Here is a 17,644-nt window from a genome sequence, read left to right on the forward strand (position 1 = left end):
ATTTAAGACCCCCTGCTAATATCATGTCCTGTAGGTCTTTTTACATTACCAACACATGATTTTTTTCAGTAAGCCAATACAGTTAGGAAACTTTTGTATTAGCTTACCTGGTGATAGAAGTAGAAGAGGGCAAAAAAGTGGGTTTAACTCACCTACAGCCATACCACATTGGATAGGCCCAATCTCGTCTGATCTTGGAAGCTAAGCAGTGTTGGGCCTGGTTAGTACTTGGGTGGGAGACCACATGGGAACACCAGGTGCTGTAGGTTTTTTCACATTACTGGCAAATTGTTTTTATTCTCTAGCTATTTAAATAAGAAACTTTTTCTTTTTATTGCCAGCACAGACATTTGGAAGAGGTCAAACAGACACAATAGCCATCACCTAAAGACTTACCACACTGTTTAGGCCCAATTCCAACTGCTTTTGGCAGCTAAACAGTGTTGAGCCTCTTTAGTAGTTTAATTTAAGACCCCCTGCTAATATCATGTCCTGTAGGTCTTTTTACATTACCAACACATGATTTTTTTCAGTAAGCCAATACAGTTAGGAAACTTTTTTATTAGCTTACCTGGTGATAGAAGTAGAAGAGGGCAAAAAAGTGCCTGTATCTCACCTACAGACATACCACATTGGATAGGCCCAATCTCGTCTGATCTTGGAAGCTGAGCAGTGTTGTGCCTGGTTAGTACTTGGGTGGGAGACCACATGGGAACACCAGGTGCTGTAGGTCTTTTCACATTACAGGCAAATTGTTTTTATTCTCTAGCTATTTAAATTGGAAACTTTTTCTTTTTATTGCCAGTACAGACATTTGGAAGAGGTCAAACAGACACAATAACCATCACCTAAATACTTACCACACTGTTTAGGCCCAATTCCAACTGCTTTTGGCAGCTAAACAGTGTTGAGCCTGTTTAGTAGTTTAATTTAAGACCCCCTGCTAATATCATGTCCTGTAGGTCTTTTTACATTACCAACACATGATTTTTTTCAGTAAGCCAATACAGTTAGGAAACTTTTTTATTAGCTTACCTGGTGATAGAAGTAGAAGAGGGCAAAAAAGTGCCTGTATCTCAACTACAGCCATACCACATTGGATAGGCCCAATCTCATCTGATCTTGGAAGCTAAGTAGTGTTGGGTCTGGTTAGTACTTGGGTGGGAGACCACATGGGAACACCAGGTGCTGTAGGTTTTTTCACATTACAGGCAAATTGTTTTTATTCTCTAGCTATTTAAATTGGAAACTTTTTCTTTTTATTGCCAGCACAGACATTTGGAAGAGGTCAAACAGACACAATAGCCATCACCTAAAGACTTACCAAACTGTTTAGGCCCAATTCCAACTGCTTTTGGCAGCTAAACAGTGTCGAGCCTCTTTAGTAGTTTAATTTAAGACCCCCTGCTAATATCATGTCCTGTAGGTCTTTTTACATTACCAACACATGATTTTTTTCAGTAAGCCAATACAGTTAGGAAACTTTTTTATTAGCTTACCTGGTGATAGAAGTAGAAGAGGGCAAAAAAGTGCCTGTGTCTCAACTACAGCCATACCACATTGGATAGGCCCAATCTCATCTGATCTTGGAAGCTAAGAAGTGTTGGGCCTGGTTAGTACTTGGGTGGGAGACCACATGGGAACACCAGGTGCTGTAGGTTTTTTCACATTACAGGCAAATTGTTTTTATTCTCTAGCTATTTAAATTGAAAACTTTTTCTTTTTATTGCCAGTACAGATATTTGGAAGAGGTCCAACAGACACACTAGCCATCACCTAAAGACTTACCACACTGTTTCGGCTCAATTCCAACTGCTTTTGGCAGCTAAACAGTGTTGAGCCTCTTTTGTAGTTTAATTTAAGAGCCCCTGCTAATATCATGTCCTGTAGGTCTTTTTACATTACCAACACATGATTTTTTTCAGTAAGCCAATACAGTTAGGAAACTTTTGTATTAGCTTACCTGGTGATAGTAGAAGAGGGCAAAAAAGTGACTGTATCTCACCTACAGCCATACCACATTGGATAGGCCCAATCTCGTCTGATCTTGGAAGCTAAGCAGTGTTGGGCCTGGTTAGTACTTGGGTGGGAGACCACATGGGAACACCAGGTGCTGTAGGTTTTTTCACATTACTGGCAAATTGTTTTTATTCTCTAGCTATTTAAATTGGAAACCTTTTCTTTTTATTGCCAGTACAGACATTTGGAAGAGGTCAAACAGACATAATAGCCATCACCTAAAGACTTACCACACTGTTTAGGCCCAATTCCAACTGCTTTTGGCAGCTAAACAGTGTTGAGCCTCTTTTGTAGTTTAATTTAAAACCCCCTGCTAATATCATGTCCTGTAGGTCTTTTTACATTACCAACACATGATTTTTTTCAGTAAGCCAATAAAGTTAGGAAACTTTTTTATTAGCTTACCTTGTGATAGAAGTAGAAGAGGGCAAAAAAGTGCCTGTATCTCAACTACAGTCATACCACATTGGATAGGCCCAATTTCGTCTGATCTTGGAAGCTAAGCAGTGTTGGGCCTAGTTAGTACTTGGGTGGGAGACCACATGGGAACACCAGGTGCTGTAGGTTTTTTCACATTACAGGCAAATTGTTTTTATTCTCTAGCTATTTAAATTGGAAACTTTTTCTTTTTATTGCCAGTACAGACATTTGGAAGAGGTCAAACAGACACAATAGCCATCACCTAAAGACTTACCACACTGTTTAGGCCCAATTCCAACTGCTTTTGGCAGCTAAACAGTGTTGAGCCTGTTTAGTAGTTTAATTTAAGACCCCCTGCTAATATCATGTCCTGTAGGACTTTTTACATTACCAACACATGATTTTTTTTAAGTAAGCCAATACAGTTAGGAAACTTTTTTATTAGCTTACCTGGTGATAGAAGTAGAAGTGGGCAAAAAAGTGCCTGTATTTCACCTACAGCCATACCACATTGGATAGGCCTGATCTTGGAAACTAAGCAGTGTTGGGCCTGGTTAGTACTTGGGTGGGAGACCACCTGGGAACACCAGGTGCTGTAGGTTTTTTCACATTACTGGCAAATTGTTTTTATTCTCTAGCTATTTAAATTGGAAACTTTTTCTTTTTATTGCCAGCACAGACATTTGGAAGAGGTCAAACAGACACAATAGCCATCACCTAAAGACTTACCACACTGTTTAGGCTCAATTCCAACTGCTTTTTGCAGCTAAACAGTGTTGAGCCTCTTTTGTAGTTTAATTTAAGACCCCCTGCTAATATCATGTCCTGTAGGTCTTTTTACATTACCAACACATGATTTTTTTCAGTAAGCCAATACAGTTAGGAAACTTTTGTATTAGCTTACCTGGTGATAGAAGTAGAAGAGGGCAAAAAAGTGCTTTTAACTCACCTACAGCCATACCACATTGGATAGGCCCAATCTCGTCTGATCTTGGAAGCTAAGCAGTGTTGGGCCTGGTTAGTACTTGGGTGGGAGACCACATGGGAACACCAGGTGCTGTAGGTTTTTTCACATTACTGGCAAATTGTTTTTATTCTCTAGCTATTTCAATTTGAAACTTTTTCTTTTTATTGCCAGTACAGACATTTGGAAGAGGTCAAACAGACACAATAGCCATCACCTAAAGACTTACCACACTGTTTAGGCCCAATTCCAACTGCTTTTGGCAGCTAAACAGTGTTGAGCCTCTTTAGTAGTTTAATTTAAGACCCCCTGCTAATATCATGTCCTGTAGGTCTTTTTACATTACCAACACATGATTTTTTTTCAGTAAGCCAATACAGTTAGGAAACTTTTTTATTAGCTTACCTGGTGATAGAAGTAGAAGAGGGCAAAAAAGTGCCTGTATCTCACCTACAGACATACCACATTGGATAGGCCCATTCTCGTCTGATCTTGGAAGCTAAGCAGTGTTGGGCCTGGTTAGTACTTGGGTGGGAGACCACATGGGAACACCAGGTGCTGTAGGTTTTTTTTACATTACAGGCAAATTGTTTTTATTCTCTAGCTATTTAAATTGGAAACTTTTTCTTTTTATTGCCAGTACAGACATTTGGAAGAGGTCAAACAGACACAATAACCATCACCTAAATACTTACCACACTGTTTAGGCCCAATTCCAACTGCTTTTGGCAGCTAAACAGTGTTGAGCCTGTTTAGTAGTTTAATTTAAGACCCCCTGCTAATATCATGTCCTGTAGGTCTTTTTACATTACCAACACATGATTTTTTTCAGTAAGCCAATACAGTTAGGAAACTTTTTTATTAGCTTACCTGGTGATAGAAGTAGAAGAGGGCAAAAAAGTGCCTGTATTTCACCTACAGCCATACCACATTGGATAAGCCCAATCTCGTCTGTTCTTGGAAGCTAAGCAGTGTTGGGCCTGGTTAGTCCTTGGGTGGGAGACCACATGGGAACACCAGGTGCTGTAGGTTTTTTCACATTACAGGCAAATTGTTTTTATTCTCTAGCTATTTATATTGGAAACTTTTTCTTTTTATTGCCAGCACAGACATTTGGAAGAGGTCAAACAGACACAATAGCCATCACCTAAAGACTTACCACACTGTTTAGGCTCAATTCCAACTGCTTTTGGCAGCTAAACAGTGTTGAGCCTCTTTTGTAGTTTAATTTAAGACCCCCTGCTAATATCATGTCCTGTAGGTCTTTTTACATTACCAACACATGATTTTTTTCAGTAAGCCAATACAGTTAGGAAACTTTTGTATTAGCTTACCTGGTGATAGAAGTAGAAGAGGGCAAAAAAGTGGGTTTAACTCACCTACAGCCATACCACATTGGATAGGCCCAATCTCGTCTGATCTTGGAAGCTAAGCAGTGTTGGGCCTGGTTAGTACTTGGGTGGGAGACCACATGGGAACACCAGGTGCTGTAGGTTTTTTCACATTACTGGCAAATTGTTTTTATTCTCTAGCTATTTAAATAGGAAACTTTTTCTTTTTATTGCCAGCACAGACATTTGGAAGAGGTCAAACAGACACAATAGCCATCACCTAAAGACTTACCACACTGTTTAGGCCCAATTCCAACTGCTTTTGGCAGCTAAACAGTGTTGAGCCTCTTTAGTAGTTTAATTTAAGACCCCCTGCTAATATCATGTCCTGTAGGTCTTTTTACATTACCAACACATGATTTTTTTCAGTAAGCCAATACAGTTAGGAAACTTTTTTATTAGCTTACCTGGTGATAGAAGTAGAAGAGGGCAAAAAAGTGCCTGTATCTCACCTACAGACATACCACAATTGGATAGGCCCAATCTCGTCTGATCTTGGAAGCTGAGCAGTGTTGGGCCTGGTTAGTACTTGGGTGGGAGACCACATGGGAACACCAGGTGCTGTAGGTTTTTTCACATTACAGGCAAATTGTTTTTATTCTCTAGCTATTTAAATTGGAAACTTTTTCTTTTTATTGCCAGTACAGACATTTGGAAGAGGTCAAACAGACACAATAACCATCACCTAAATACTTACCACACTGTTTAGGCCCAATTCCAACTGCTTTTGGCAGCTAAACAGTGTTGAGCCTGTTTAGTAGTTTAATTTAAGACCCCCTGCTAATATCATGTCCTGTAGGTCTTTTTACATTACCAACACATGATTTTTTTCAGTAAGCCAATACAGTTAGGAAACTTTTTTATTAGCTTACCTGGTGATAGAAGTAGAAGAGGGCAAAAAAGTGCCTGTATCTCAACTACAGCCATACCACATTGGATAGGCCCAATCTCATCTGATCTTGGAAGCTAAGTAGTGTTGGGTCTGGTTAGTACTTGGGTGGGAGACCACATGGGAACACCAGGTGCTGTAGGTTTTTTCACATTACAGGCAAATTGTTTTTATTCTCTAGCTATTTAAATTGGAAACTTTTTCTTTTTATTGCCAGCACAGACATTTGGAAGAGGTCAAACAGACACAATAGCCATCACCTAAAGACTTACCAAACTGTTTAGGCCCAATTCCAACTGCTTTTGGCAGCTAAACAGTGTTGAGCCTCTTTAGTAGTTTAATTTAAGACCCCCTGCTAATATCATGTCCTGTAGGTCTTTTTACATTACCAACACATGATTTTTTTCAGTAAGCCAATACAGTTAGGAAACTTTTTTATTAGCTTACCTGGTGATAGAAGTAGAAGAGGGCAAAAAAGTGCCTGTGTCTCAACTACAGCCATACCACATTGGATAGGCCCAATCTCATCTGATCTTGGAAGCTAAGAAGTGTTGGGCCTGGTTAGTACTTGGGTGGGAGACCACATGGGAACACCAGGTGCTGTAGGTTTTTTCACATTACAGGCAAATTGTTTTTATTCTCTAGCTATTTAAATTGAAAACTTTTTCTTTTTATTGCCAGTACAGATATTTGGAAGAGGTCCAACAGACACACTAGCCATCACCTAAAGACTTACCACACTGTTTCGGCTCAATTCCAACTGCTTTTGGCAGCTAAACAGTGTTGAGCCTCTTTTGTAGTTTAATTTAAGACCCCCTGCTAATATCATGTCCTGTAGGTCTTTTTACATTACCAACACATGATTTTTTTCAGTAAGCCAATACAGTTAGGAAACTTTTGTATTAGCTTACCTGGTGATAGTAGAAGAGGGCAAAAAAAGTGACTGTATCTCACCTACAGCCATACCACATTGGATATGCCCAATCTCGTCTGATCTTGGAAGCTAAGCAGTGTTGGGCCTGGTTAGTACTTGGGTGGGAGACCACATGGGAACACCAGGTGCTGTAGGTTTTTTCACATTACTGGCAAATTGTTTTTATTCTCTAGCTATTTAAATTGGAAACCTTTTCTTTTTATTGCCAGTACAGACATTTGGAAGAGGTCAAACAGACATAATAGCCATCACCTAAAGACTTACCACACTGTTTAGGCCCAATTCCAACTGCTTTTGGCAGCTAAACAGTGTTGAGCCTCTTTTGTAGTTTAATTTAAAACCCCCTGCTAATATCATGTCCTGTAGGTCTTTTTACATTACCAACACATGATTTTTTTCAGTAAGCCAATACAGTTAGGAAACTTTTTTATTAGCTTACCTTGTGATAGAAGTAGAAGAGGGCAAAAAAGTGCCTGTATCTCAACTACAGTCATACCACATTGGATAGGCCCAATCTCGTCTGATCTTGGAAGCTAAGCAGTGTTGGGCCTAGTTAGTACTTGGGTGGGAGACCACATGGGAACACCAGGTGCTGTAGGTTTTTTCACATTACAGGCAAATTGTTTTTATTCTCTAGCTATTTTAATTGGAAACTTTTTCTTTTTATTGCCAGTACAGACATTTGGAAGAGGTCAAACAGACACAATAGCCATCACCTAAAGACTTACCACACTGTTTAGGCTCAATTCCAACTGCTTTTTGCAGCTAAACAGTGTTGAGCCTCTTTTGTAGTTTAATTTAAGACCCCCTGCTAATATCATGTCCTGTAGGTCTTTTTACATTACCAACACATGATTTTTTTCAGTAAGCCAATACAGTTAGGAAACTTTTGTATTAGCTTACCTGGTGATAGAAGTAGAAGAGGGCAAAAAAGTGCTTTTAACTCACCTACAGCCATACCACATTGGATAGGCCCAATCTCGTCTGATCTTGGAAGCTAAGCAGTGTTGGGCCTGGTTAGTACTTGGGTGGGAGACCACATGGGAACACCAGGTGCTGTAGGTTTTTTCACATTACTGGCAAATTGTTTTTATTCTCTAGCTATTTCAATTTGAAACTTTTTCTTTTTATTGCCAGTACAGACATTTGGAAGAGGTCAAACAGACACAATAGCCATCACCTAAAGACTTACCACACTGTTTAGGCCCAATTCCAACTGCTTTTGGCAGCTAAACAGTGTTGAGCCTCTTTAGTAGTTTAATTTAAGACCCCCTGCTAATATCATGTCCTGTAGGTCTTTTTACATTACCAACACATGATTTTTTTCAGTAAGCCAATACAGTTAGGAAACTTTTTTATTAGCTTACCTGGTGATAGAAGTAGAAGAGGGCAAAAAAGTGCCTGTATCTCACCTACAGACATACCACATTGGATAGGCCCATTCTCGTCTGATCTTGGAAGCTAAGCAGTGTTGGGCCTGGTTAGTACTTGGGTGGGAGACCACATGGGAACACCAGGTGCTGTAGGTTTTTTTTACATTACAGGCAAATTGTTTTTATTCTCTAGCTATTTAAATTGGAAACTTTTTCTTTTTATTGCCAGTACAGACATTTGGAAGAGGTCAAACAGACACAATAACCATCACCTAAATACTTACCACACTGTTTAGGCCCAATTCCAACTGCTTTTGGCAGCTAAACAGTGTTGAGCCTGTTTAGTAGTTTAATTTAAGACCCCCTGCTAATATCATGTCCTGTAGGTCTTTTTACATTACCAACACATGATTTTTTTCAGTAAGCCAATACAGTTAGGAAACTTTTTTATTAGCTTACCTGGTGATAGAAGTAGAAGAGGGCAAAAAAGTGCCTGTATTTCACCTACAGCCATACCACATTGGATAAGCCCAATCTCGTCTGTTCTTGGAAGCTAAGCAGTGTTGGGCCTGGTTAGTCCTTGGGTGGGAGACCACATGGGAACACCAGGTGCTGTAGGTTTTTTCACATTACAGGCAAATTGTTTTTATTCTCTAGCTATTTATATTGGAAACTTTTTCTTTTTATTGCCAGCACAGACATTTGGAAGAGGTCAAACAGACACAATAGCCATCACCTAAAGACTTACCACACTGTTTAGGCTCAATTCCAACTGCTTTTGGCAGCTAAACAGTGTTGAGCCTCTTTTGTAGTTTAATTTAAGACCCCCTGCTAATATCATATCCTGTAGGTCTTTTTACATTACCAACACATGATTTTTTTCAGTAAGCCAATACAGTTAGGAAACTTTTGTATTAGCTTACCTGGTGATAGAAGTAGAAGAGGGCAAAAAAGTGGGTTTAACTCACCTACAGCCATACCACATTGGATAGGCCCAATCTCATCTGATCTTGGAAGCTAAGCAGTGTTGGGCCTGGTTAGTACTTGGGTGGGAGACCACATGGGAACACCAGGTGCTGTAGGTTTTTTCACATTACTGGCAAATTGTTTTTATTCTCTAGCTATTTAAATAGGAAACATTTTCTTTTTATTGCCAGCACAGACATTTGGAAGAGGTCAAACAGACACAATAGCCATCACCTAAAGACTTACCACACTGTTTAGGCCCAATTCCAACTGCTTTTGGCAGCTAAACAGTGTTGAGCCTCTTTAGTAGTTTAATTTAAGACCCCCTGCTAATATCATGTCCTGTAGGTCTTTTTACATTACCAACACATGATTTTTTTCAGTAAGCCAATACAGTTAGGAAACTTTTTTATTAGCTTACCTGGTGATAGAAGTAGAAGAGGGCAAAAAAGTGCCTGTATCTCACCTACAGACATACCACATTGGATAGGCCCAATCTCGTCTGATCTTGGAAGCTGAGCAGTGTTGGGCCTGGTTAGTACTTGGGTGGGAGACCACATGGGAACACCAGGTGCTGTAGGTTTTTTCACATTACAGGCAAATTGTTTTTATTCTCTAGCTATTTAAATTGGAAACTTTTTCTTTTTATTGCCAGTACAGACATTTGGAAGAGGTCAAACAGACACAATAACCATCACCTAAATACTTACCACACTGTTTAGGCCCAATTCCAACTGCTTTTGGCAGCTAAACAGTGTTGAGCCTGTTTAGTAGTTTAATTTAAGACCCCCTGCTAATATCATGTCCTGTAGGTCTTTTTACATTACCAACACATGATTTTTTTCAGTAAGCCAATACAGTTAGGAAACTTTTTTATTAGCTTACCTGGTGATAGAAGTAGAAGAGGGCAAAAAAGTGCCTGTATCTCAACTACAGCCATACCACATTGGATAGGCCCAATCTCATCTGATCTTGGAAGCTAAGTAGTGTTGGGTCTGGTTAGTACTTGGGTGGGAGACCACATGGGAACACCAGGTGCTGTAGGTTTTTTCACATTACAGGCAAATTGTTTTTATTCTCTAGCTATTTAAATTGGAAACTTTTTCTTTTTATTGCCAGCACAGACATTTGGAAGAGGTCAAACAAACACAATAGCCATCACCTAAAGACTTACCAAACTGTTTAGGCCCAATTCCAACTGCTTTTGGCAGCTAAACAGTGTCGAGCCTCTTTAGTAGTTTAATTTAAGACCCCCTGCTAATATCATGTCCTGTAGGTCTTTTTACATTACCAACACATGATTTTTTTCAGTAAGCCAATACAGTTAGGAAACTTTTTTATTAGCTTACCTGGTGATAGAAGTAGAAGAGGGCAAAAAAGTGCCTGTGTCTCAACTACAGCCATACCACATTGGATAGGCCCAATCTCATCTGATCTTGGAAGCTAAGAAGTGTTGGGCCTGGTTAGTACTTGGGTGGGAGACCACATGGGAACACCAGGTGCTGTAGGTTTTTTCACATTACAGGCAAATTGTTTTTATTCTCTAGCTATTTAAATTGAAAACTTTTTCTTTTTATTGCCAGTACAGATATTTGGAAGAGGTCCAACAGACACACTAGCCATCACCTAAAGACTTACCACACTGTTTCGGCTCAATTCCAACTGCTTTTGGCAGCTAAACAGTGTTGAGCCTCTTTTGTAGTTTAATTTAAGAGCCCCTGCTAATATCATGTCCTGTAGGTCTTTTTACATTACCAACACATGATTTTTTTCAGTAAGCCAATACAGTTAGGAAACTTTTGTATTAGCTTACCTGGTGATAGTAGAAGAGGGCAAAAAAGTGACTGTATCTCACCTACAGCCATACCACATTGGATAGGCCCAATCTCGTCTGATCTTGGAAGCTAAGCAGTGTTGGGCCTGGTTAGTACTTGGGTGGGAGACCACATGGGAACACCAGGTGCTGTAGGTTTTTTCACATTACTGGCAAATTGTTTTTATTCTCTAGCTATTTAAATTGGAAACCTTTTCTTTTTATTGCCAGTACAGACATTTGGAAGAGGTCAAACAGACATAATAGCCATCACCTAAAGACTTACCACACTGTTTAGGCCCAATTCCAACTGCTTTTGGCAGCTAAACAGTGTTGAGCCTCTTTTGTAGTTTAATTTAAAACCCCCTGCTAATATCATGTCCTGTAGGTCTTTTTACATTACCAACACATGATTTTTTTCAGTAAGCCAATACAGTTAGGAAACTTTTTTATTAGCTTACCTTGTGATAGAAGTAGAAGAGGGCAAAAAAGTGCCTGTATCTCAACTACAGTCATACCACATTGGATAGGCCCAATCTCGTCTGATCTTGGAAGCTAAGCAGTGTTGGGCCTAGTTAGTACTTGGGTGGGAGACCACATGGGAACACCAGGTGCTGTAGGTTTTTTCACATTACAGGCAAATTGTTTTTATTCTCTAGCTATTTAAATTGGAAACTTTTTCTTTTTATTGCCAGTACAGACATTTGGAAGAGGTCAAACAGACACAATAGCCATCACCTAAAGACTTACCACACTGTTTAGGCCCAATTCCAACTGCTTTTGGCAGCTAAACAGTGTTGAGCCTGTTTAGTAGTTTAATTTAAGACCCCCTGCTAATATCATGTCCTGTAGGACTTTTTACATTACCAACACATGATTTTTTTTAAGTAAGCCAATACAGTTAGGAAACTTTTTTATTAGCTTACCTGGTGATAGAAGTAGAAGTGGGCAAAAAAGTGCCTGTATTTCACCTACAGCCATACCACATTGGATAGGCCTGATCTTGGAAACGAAGCAGTGTTGGGCCTGGTTAGTACTTGGGTGGGAGACCACCTGGGAACACCAGGTGCTGTAGGTTTTTTCACATTACTGGCAAATTGTTTTTATTCTCTAGCTATTTAAATAGGAAACTTTTTCTTTTTATTGCCAGCACAGACATTTGGAAGAGGTCAAACAGACACAATAGCCATCACCTAAAGACTTACCACACTGTTTAGGCCCAATTCCAACTGCTTTTGGCAGCTAAACAGTGTTGAGCCTCTTTAGTAGTTTAATTTAAGACCCCCTGCTAATATCATGTCCTGTACTTCTTTTTACATTACCAACCCATGATTTTTTTCAGTAAGCCAATACAGTTAGGAAACTTTTTTATTAGCTTACCTGGTGATAGAAGTAGAAAAGGGCAAAAAAGTGCCTTTATTTCACCTACAGCCATACCACATTGGATAAGCCCAATCTCGTCTGTTCTTGGAAGCTAAGCAGTGTTGGGCCTGGTTAGTACTTGGGTGGGAGACCACATGGGAACACCAGGTGCTGTAGGTTTTTTCACATTACAGGCAAATTGTTTTTATTCTCTAGCTATTTAAATAGGAAACTTTTTCTTTTTATTGCCAGCACAGACATTTGGAAGAGGTCAAACAGACACAATAGCCATCACCTAAAGACTTACCACACTGTTTAGGCCCAATTCCAACTGCTTTTGGCAGCTAAACAGTGTTGAGCCTCTTTAGTAGCTTAATTTAAGACCCCCTGCTAATATCATGTCCTGTAGGTCTTTTTACATTACCAACACATGATTTTTTTCAGTAAGCCAATACAGTTAGGAAACTTTTGTATTAGCTTACCTGGTGATAGAAGTAGAAGAGGGCAAAAAAGTGCCTTTAACTCACCTACAGCCATACCACATTGGATAGGCCCAATCTCGTCTGATCTTGGAAGCTAAGCAGTGTTGGGCCTGGTTAGTACTTGGGTGGGAGACCACATGGGAACACCAGGTGCTGTAGGTTTTTTCACATTACTGGCAAATTGTTTTTATTCTCTAGCTATTTAAATAGGAAACTTTATCTTTTTATTGCCAGCACAGACATTTGGAAGAGGTCAAACAGACACAATAGCAATCACCTAAAGACTTACCACACTGTTTAGGCCCAATTCCAACTGCTTTTGGCAGCTAAACAGTGTTGGGCCTCTTTAGTAGTTTAATTTAAGACTCCCTGCTAATATCATGTCCTGTAGGTCTTTTTACATTACCAACACATGATTTTTTTCAGTAAGCCAATACAGTTAGGAAACTTTTTTATTAGCTTATCTGGTGATAGAAGTAGAAGAGGGCAAAAAAGTGCCTGCATCTCACCTACAGCCATACCACATTGGATAGGCCCAATCTCGTCTGATCTTGGAAGCTAAGCAGTGTTGGGCCTGGTTAGTACTTGGGTGGGAGACCACATGGGAACACCAGGTGCTGTAGGTTTTTTCACATTACAGGCAAATTGTTTTTATTCTCTAGCTATTTAAATTGGAAACTTTTTCTTTTTATTGCCAGTACAGACATTTGGAAGAGGTCAAACAGACACAATAGCCATCACCTAAAGACTTACCACACTGTTTAGGCCCAATTCCAACTGCTTTTGGCAGCTAAACAGTGTTGAGCCTGTTTAGTAGTTTAATTTAGGACCCCCTGCTAATATCATGTCCTGTAGGTCTTTTTACATTACCAACACATGATTTTTTTCAGTAAGCCAATACAGTTAGGAAACTTTTTTATTAGCTTACCTGGTGATAGAAGTAGAAGAGGGCAAAAAAGTGCCTTTATCTCACCTACAGCCATACTACATTGGATAGGCCCAATCTCGCCTGATCTTGGAAGCTAAGCAGTGTTGGGCCTGGTTAGTACTTGTGTGGGAGACCACCTGGGAACACCAGGTGCTGTAGGTTTTTTCACATTACTGGCAAATTGTTTTTATTCTCTAGCTATTTAAATTGGAAACTTTTTCTTTTTATTGCCAGCACAGACATTTGGAAGAGGTCAAACAGACACAATAGCCATCACCTAAAGACTTACCACACTGTTTAGGCTCAATTCCAACTGCTTTTGGCAGCTAAACAGTGTTGAGCCTCTTTAGTAGTTTAATTTAAGACCCCCTGCTAATATCATGTCCTGTAGGTCTTTTTACATTACCAACACATGATTTTTTTCAGTAAGCCAATACAGTTAGGAAACTTTTTTATTAGCTTACCTGGTGATAGAAGTAGAAGAGGGCAAAAAAGTGCCTGTATCTCACCTACAGCCATACCACATTGGATAGGCCCAATCTCGTCTGATCTTGGAAGCTAAGCAGTGTTTGGCCTGGTTAGTACTTGGGTGGGAGACCACATGTGAACACCAGGTGCTGTAGGTTTTTTCACATTACAGGCAAATTGTTTTTATTCTCTAGCTATTTAAATTGGAAACTTTTTCTTTTTATTGCCAGTACAGACATTTGGAAGAGGTCAAACAGACACAATAGCCATCACCTAAAGACTTACCACACTGTTTAGGCCCAATTCCAACTGCTTTTGGCAGCTAAACAGTGTTGAGCCTCTTTAGTAGTTTAATTTAAGACCCCCTGCTAATATCATGTCCTGTAGGTCTTTTTACATTACCAACACATGATTTTTTTCAGTAAGCCAATACAGTTAGGAAACTTTTTTATTAGCTTACCTGGTGATAGAAGTAGAAGAGGGCAAAAAAGTGCCTGTATCTCACCTACAGCCATACCACATTGGATAGGCCCAATCTCGTCTGATCTTGGAAGCTAAGCAGTGTTGGGCCTGGTTAGTACTTGGGTGGGAGACCACATGGGAACACCAGGTGCTGTAGGTTTTTTCACATTACAGGCAAATTGTTTTTATTCTCTAGCTATTTAAATTGGAAACTTTTTCTTTTTATTGCCAGTACAGACATTTGGAAGAGGTCAAACAGACACAATAGCCATCACCTAAAGACTTACCACACTGTTTAGGCCCAATTCCAACTGCTTTTGGCAGCTAAACAGTGTTGAGCCTCTTTAGTAGTTTAATTTAAGACCCCCTGCTAATATCATGTCCTGTAGGTCTTTTTACATTACCAACACATGATTTTTTTCAGTAAGCCAATACAGTTAGGAAACTTTTTTATTAGCTTACCTGGTGATAGAAGTAGAAGAGGGCAAAAAAGTGCCTGTATTTCACCTACAGCCATACCACATTGGATAAGCCCAATCTCGTCTGTTCTTGGAAGCTAAGCAGTGTTGGGCCTGGTTAGTACTTGGGTGGGAGACCACATGGGAACACCAGGTGCTGTAGGTTTTTTCACATTACAGGCAAATTGTTTTTATTCTCTAGCTATTTATATTGGAAACTTTTTCTTTTTATTGCCAGCACAGACATTTGGAAGAGGTCAAACAGACACAATAGCCATCACCTAAAGACTTACCACACTGTTTAGGCTCAATTCCAACTGCTTTTGGCAGCTAAACAGTGTTGAGCCTCTTTTGTAGTTTAATTTAAGACCCCCTGCTAATATCATGTCCTGTAGGTCTTTTTACATTACCAACACATGATTTTTTTCAGTAAGCCAATACAGTTAGGAAACTTTTGTATTAGCTTACCTGGTGATAGAAGTAGAAGAGGGCAAAAAAGTGAGTTTAACTCACCTACAGCCATACCACATTGGATAGGCCCAATCTCGTCTGATCTTGGAAGCTAAGCAGTGTTGGGCCTGGTTAGTACTTGGGTGGGAGACCACATGGGAACACCAGGTGCTGTAGGTTTTTTCACATTACTGGCAAATTGTTTTTATTCTCTAGCTATTTAAATAGGAAACTTTTTCTTTTTATTGCCAGCACAGACATTTGGAAGAGGTCAAACAGACACAATAGCCATCACCTAAAGACTTACCACACTGTTTAGGCCCAATTCCAACTGCTTTTGGCAGCTAAACAGTGTTGAGCCTCTTTAGTAGTTTAATTTAAGACCCCCTGCTAATATCATGTCCTGTAGGTCTTTTTACATTACCAACACATGATTTTTTTCAGTAAGCCAATACAGTTAGGAAACTTTTTTATTAGCTTACCTGGTGATAGAAGTAGAAGAGGGCAAAAAAGTGCCTGTATCTCACCTACAGACATACCACATTGGATAGGCCCAATCTCGTCTGATCTTGGAAGCTAAGCAGTGTTGGGCCTGGTTAGAACTTGGGTGGGAGACCACATGGGAACACCAGGTGCTGTAGGTTTTTTCACATTACAGGCAAATTGTTTTTATTCTCTAGCTATTTAAATTGGAAACTTTTTCTTTTTATTGCCAGTACAGACATTTGGAAGAGGTCAAACAGACACAATAACCATCACCTAAATACTTACCACACTGTTTAGGCCCAATTCCAACTGCTTTTGGCAGCTAAACAGTGTTGAGCCTGTTTAGTAGTTTAATTTAAGACCCCCTGCTAATATCATGTCCTGTAGGTCTTTTTACATTACCAACACATGATTTTTTTCAGTAAGCCAATACAGTTAGGAAACTTTTTTATTAGCTTACCTGGTGATAGAAGTAGAAGAGGGCAAAAAAGTGCCTGTATTTCACCTACAGCCATACCACATTGGATAAGCCCAATCTCGTCTGTTCTTGGAAGCTAAGCATTGTTGGGCCTGGTTAGTACTTGGGTGGGAGACCACATGGGAACACCAAGTGCTGTAGGTTTTTTCACATTACAGGCAAATTGTTTTTATTCTCTAGCTATTTATATTGGAAACTTTTTCATTTTATTGCCAGCACAGACATTTGGAAGAGGTCAAACAGACACAATAGCCATCACCTAAAGACTTACCACACTGTTTAGGCTCAATTCCAACTGATTTTGGCAGCTAAACAGTGTTGAGCCTCTTTAGTAGTTTAATTTAAGACCCCCTGCTAATATCATGTCCTGTAGGTCTTTTTACATTACCAACACATGATTTTTTTCAGTAAGCCAATACAGTTAGGAAACTTTTTTATTAGCTTACCTGGTGATAGAAGTAGAAGAGGGCAAAAAAGTGCCTGTATCTCACCTACAGACATACCACATTGGATAGGCCTAATCTCGTCTGATCTTGGAAGCTAAGCAGTGTTGGGCCTGGTTAGTACTTGGGTGGGAGACCACATGGGAACACCAGGTGCTGTAGGTTTTTTCACATTACAGGCAAATTGTTTTTATTCTCTAGCTATTTAAATTGGAAACTTTTTCTTTTTATTGCCAGTACAGACATTTGGAAGAGGTCAAACAGACACAATAACCATCACCTAAATACTTACCACACTGTTTAGGCCCAATTCCAACTGCTTTTGTCAGCTAAACAGTGTTGAGCCTTTTTAGTAGTTTAATTTAAGACCCCCTGCTAATATCATGTCCTGTAGGTCTTTTTACATTACCAACACATGATTTTTTTCAGTAATCCAATACAGTTAGGAAACTTTTTTATTAGCTTACCTGGTGATAGAAGTAGAAGAGGGCAAAAAAGTGCCTGTATTTCACCTACAGCCATACCACATTGGATAAGCCCAATCTCGTCTGTTCTTGGAAGCTAAGCAGTGTTGGGCCTGGTTAGTACTTGGGTGGGAGACCACATGGGAACACGAGGTGCTGTAGGTTTTTTCACATTACAGGCAAATTGTTTTTATTCTCTAGCTATTTATATTGGAAAGTTTTTCTTTTTATTGCCAGCACAGACATTTGGAAGAGGTCAAACAGACACACTAGCCATCACCTAAAGACTTACCACACTGTTTAGGCTCAATTCCAACTGCTTTTGGCAGCTAAACAGTGTTGAGCCTCTTTTGTAGTTTAATTTAAGACCCCCTGCTAATATCATGTCCTGTAG

The 17,644-nt window shown here is 39.6% G+C and overlaps 28 non-coding genes and 10 pseudogenes across 28 annotated transcripts; all 38 read left to right on the forward strand.

Annotated features, from left to right (window-relative positions):
• The first annotated feature begins 150 nt into the window (after positions 1-150).
• On the forward strand, positions 151-269 carry LOC146013487 (5S ribosomal RNA). The gene has a single exon (XR_014446462.1). It is a non-coding gene; the product is annotated as a 5S ribosomal RNA (ribosomal RNA).
• Positions 270-614: 345 nt separating this feature from the next.
• Positions 615-733, forward strand: LOC146011325 (5S ribosomal RNA; annotated as a pseudogene).
• Positions 734-1,078: 345 nt separating this feature from the next.
• On the forward strand, positions 1,079-1,197 carry LOC146017530 (5S ribosomal RNA). Its single transcript, XR_014450399.1, has one exon. It is a non-coding gene; the product is annotated as a 5S ribosomal RNA (ribosomal RNA).
• Positions 1,198-1,542: 345 nt separating this feature from the next.
• LOC146016920 (5S ribosomal RNA) lies at positions 1,543-1,661 on the forward strand. The gene has a single exon (XR_014449799.1). It is a non-coding gene; the product is annotated as a 5S ribosomal RNA (ribosomal RNA).
• Positions 1,662-2,003: 342 nt separating this feature from the next.
• On the forward strand, positions 2,004-2,122 carry LOC146013488 (5S ribosomal RNA). The gene has a single exon (XR_014446463.1). It is a non-coding gene; the product is annotated as a 5S ribosomal RNA (ribosomal RNA).
• A 345-nt stretch (positions 2,123-2,467) lies between these two features.
• Positions 2,468-2,586, forward strand: LOC146010960 (5S ribosomal RNA; annotated as a pseudogene).
• A 346-nt stretch (positions 2,587-2,932) lies between these two features.
• Positions 2,933-3,041, forward strand: LOC146011480 (5S ribosomal RNA; annotated as a pseudogene).
• Positions 3,042-3,386: 345 nt separating this feature from the next.
• Positions 3,387-3,505, forward strand: LOC146013489 (5S ribosomal RNA). The gene has a single exon (XR_014446464.1). It is a non-coding gene; the product is annotated as a 5S ribosomal RNA (ribosomal RNA).
• A 346-nt stretch (positions 3,506-3,851) lies between these two features.
• Positions 3,852-3,970, forward strand: LOC146010614 (5S ribosomal RNA; annotated as a pseudogene).
• Positions 3,971-4,316: 346 nt separating this feature from the next.
• Positions 4,317-4,435, forward strand: LOC146017341 (5S ribosomal RNA). The gene has a single exon (XR_014450217.1). It is a non-coding gene; the product is annotated as a 5S ribosomal RNA (ribosomal RNA).
• A 345-nt stretch (positions 4,436-4,780) lies between these two features.
• Positions 4,781-4,899, forward strand: LOC146013490 (5S ribosomal RNA). The gene has a single exon (XR_014446465.1). It is a non-coding gene; the product is annotated as a 5S ribosomal RNA (ribosomal RNA).
• A 345-nt stretch (positions 4,900-5,244) lies between these two features.
• Positions 5,245-5,364, forward strand: LOC146011382 (5S ribosomal RNA; annotated as a pseudogene).
• Positions 5,365-5,709: 345 nt separating this feature from the next.
• On the forward strand, positions 5,710-5,828 carry LOC146017531 (5S ribosomal RNA). Its single transcript, XR_014450400.1, has one exon. It is a non-coding gene; the product is annotated as a 5S ribosomal RNA (ribosomal RNA).
• Positions 5,829-6,173: 345 nt separating this feature from the next.
• LOC146016921 (5S ribosomal RNA) lies at positions 6,174-6,292 on the forward strand. The gene has a single exon (XR_014449800.1). It is a non-coding gene; the product is annotated as a 5S ribosomal RNA (ribosomal RNA).
• Positions 6,293-6,635: 343 nt separating this feature from the next.
• Positions 6,636-6,754, forward strand: LOC146013895 (5S ribosomal RNA). The gene has a single exon (XR_014446859.1). It is a non-coding gene; the product is annotated as a 5S ribosomal RNA (ribosomal RNA).
• Positions 6,755-7,099: 345 nt separating this feature from the next.
• LOC146017628 (5S ribosomal RNA) lies at positions 7,100-7,218 on the forward strand. The gene has a single exon (XR_014450494.1). It is a non-coding gene; the product is annotated as a 5S ribosomal RNA (ribosomal RNA).
• A 345-nt stretch (positions 7,219-7,563) lies between these two features.
• LOC146013491 (5S ribosomal RNA) lies at positions 7,564-7,682 on the forward strand. The gene has a single exon (XR_014446466.1). It is a non-coding gene; the product is annotated as a 5S ribosomal RNA (ribosomal RNA).
• A 345-nt stretch (positions 7,683-8,027) lies between these two features.
• On the forward strand, positions 8,028-8,146 carry LOC146010616 (5S ribosomal RNA; annotated as a pseudogene).
• A 346-nt stretch (positions 8,147-8,492) lies between these two features.
• On the forward strand, positions 8,493-8,611 carry LOC146017343 (5S ribosomal RNA). Its single transcript, XR_014450219.1, has one exon. It is a non-coding gene; the product is annotated as a 5S ribosomal RNA (ribosomal RNA).
• Positions 8,612-8,956: 345 nt separating this feature from the next.
• Positions 8,957-9,075, forward strand: LOC146012901 (5S ribosomal RNA). The gene has a single exon (XR_014445895.1). It is a non-coding gene; the product is annotated as a 5S ribosomal RNA (ribosomal RNA).
• Positions 9,076-9,420: 345 nt separating this feature from the next.
• LOC146010644 (5S ribosomal RNA) lies at positions 9,421-9,539 on the forward strand (annotated as a pseudogene).
• Positions 9,540-9,884: 345 nt separating this feature from the next.
• On the forward strand, positions 9,885-10,003 carry LOC146017532 (5S ribosomal RNA). Its single transcript, XR_014450401.1, has one exon. It is a non-coding gene; the product is annotated as a 5S ribosomal RNA (ribosomal RNA).
• A 345-nt stretch (positions 10,004-10,348) lies between these two features.
• LOC146016922 (5S ribosomal RNA) lies at positions 10,349-10,467 on the forward strand. Its single transcript, XR_014449801.1, has one exon. It is a non-coding gene; the product is annotated as a 5S ribosomal RNA (ribosomal RNA).
• Positions 10,468-10,809: 342 nt separating this feature from the next.
• LOC146013492 (5S ribosomal RNA) lies at positions 10,810-10,928 on the forward strand. The gene has a single exon (XR_014446467.1). It is a non-coding gene; the product is annotated as a 5S ribosomal RNA (ribosomal RNA).
• Positions 10,929-11,273: 345 nt separating this feature from the next.
• On the forward strand, positions 11,274-11,392 carry LOC146017629 (5S ribosomal RNA). The gene has a single exon (XR_014450495.1). It is a non-coding gene; the product is annotated as a 5S ribosomal RNA (ribosomal RNA).
• A 346-nt stretch (positions 11,393-11,738) lies between these two features.
• On the forward strand, positions 11,739-11,847 carry LOC146011521 (5S ribosomal RNA; annotated as a pseudogene).
• Positions 11,848-12,192: 345 nt separating this feature from the next.
• LOC146014982 (5S ribosomal RNA) lies at positions 12,193-12,311 on the forward strand. Its single transcript, XR_014447919.1, has one exon. It is a non-coding gene; the product is annotated as a 5S ribosomal RNA (ribosomal RNA).
• Positions 12,312-12,656: 345 nt separating this feature from the next.
• On the forward strand, positions 12,657-12,775 carry LOC146013493 (5S ribosomal RNA). The gene has a single exon (XR_014446468.1). It is a non-coding gene; the product is annotated as a 5S ribosomal RNA (ribosomal RNA).
• A 345-nt stretch (positions 12,776-13,120) lies between these two features.
• LOC146013494 (5S ribosomal RNA) lies at positions 13,121-13,239 on the forward strand. The gene has a single exon (XR_014446469.1). It is a non-coding gene; the product is annotated as a 5S ribosomal RNA (ribosomal RNA).
• A 345-nt stretch (positions 13,240-13,584) lies between these two features.
• Positions 13,585-13,703, forward strand: LOC146010364 (5S ribosomal RNA; annotated as a pseudogene).
• Positions 13,704-14,048: 345 nt separating this feature from the next.
• On the forward strand, positions 14,049-14,167 carry LOC146017513 (5S ribosomal RNA). The gene has a single exon (XR_014450382.1). It is a non-coding gene; the product is annotated as a 5S ribosomal RNA (ribosomal RNA).
• Positions 14,168-14,512: 345 nt separating this feature from the next.
• LOC146013495 (5S ribosomal RNA) lies at positions 14,513-14,631 on the forward strand. Its single transcript, XR_014446470.1, has one exon. It is a non-coding gene; the product is annotated as a 5S ribosomal RNA (ribosomal RNA).
• Positions 14,632-14,976: 345 nt separating this feature from the next.
• Positions 14,977-15,095, forward strand: LOC146014983 (5S ribosomal RNA). The gene has a single exon (XR_014447920.1). It is a non-coding gene; the product is annotated as a 5S ribosomal RNA (ribosomal RNA).
• A 345-nt stretch (positions 15,096-15,440) lies between these two features.
• Positions 15,441-15,559, forward strand: LOC146013496 (5S ribosomal RNA). The gene has a single exon (XR_014446471.1). It is a non-coding gene; the product is annotated as a 5S ribosomal RNA (ribosomal RNA).
• Positions 15,560-15,904: 345 nt separating this feature from the next.
• On the forward strand, positions 15,905-16,023 carry LOC146011048 (5S ribosomal RNA; annotated as a pseudogene).
• Positions 16,024-16,368: 345 nt separating this feature from the next.
• Positions 16,369-16,487, forward strand: LOC146010244 (5S ribosomal RNA). The gene has a single exon (XR_014444760.1). It is a non-coding gene; the product is annotated as a 5S ribosomal RNA (ribosomal RNA).
• Positions 16,488-16,832: 345 nt separating this feature from the next.
• LOC146017312 (5S ribosomal RNA) lies at positions 16,833-16,951 on the forward strand. The gene has a single exon (XR_014450190.1). It is a non-coding gene; the product is annotated as a 5S ribosomal RNA (ribosomal RNA).
• Positions 16,952-17,296: 345 nt separating this feature from the next.
• On the forward strand, positions 17,297-17,415 carry LOC146017449 (5S ribosomal RNA). Its single transcript, XR_014450320.1, has one exon. It is a non-coding gene; the product is annotated as a 5S ribosomal RNA (ribosomal RNA).
• The last annotated feature ends 229 nt before the right edge of the window (positions 17,416-17,644 follow it).

Source organism: Crinia signifera, chromosome 6 (assembly GCF_055691185.1).
Source record: "Crinia signifera chromosome 6, ASM5569118v1, whole genome shotgun sequence".
Classification (NCBI taxonomy): domain Eukaryota; kingdom Metazoa; phylum Chordata; class Amphibia; order Anura; family Myobatrachidae; genus Crinia; species Crinia signifera.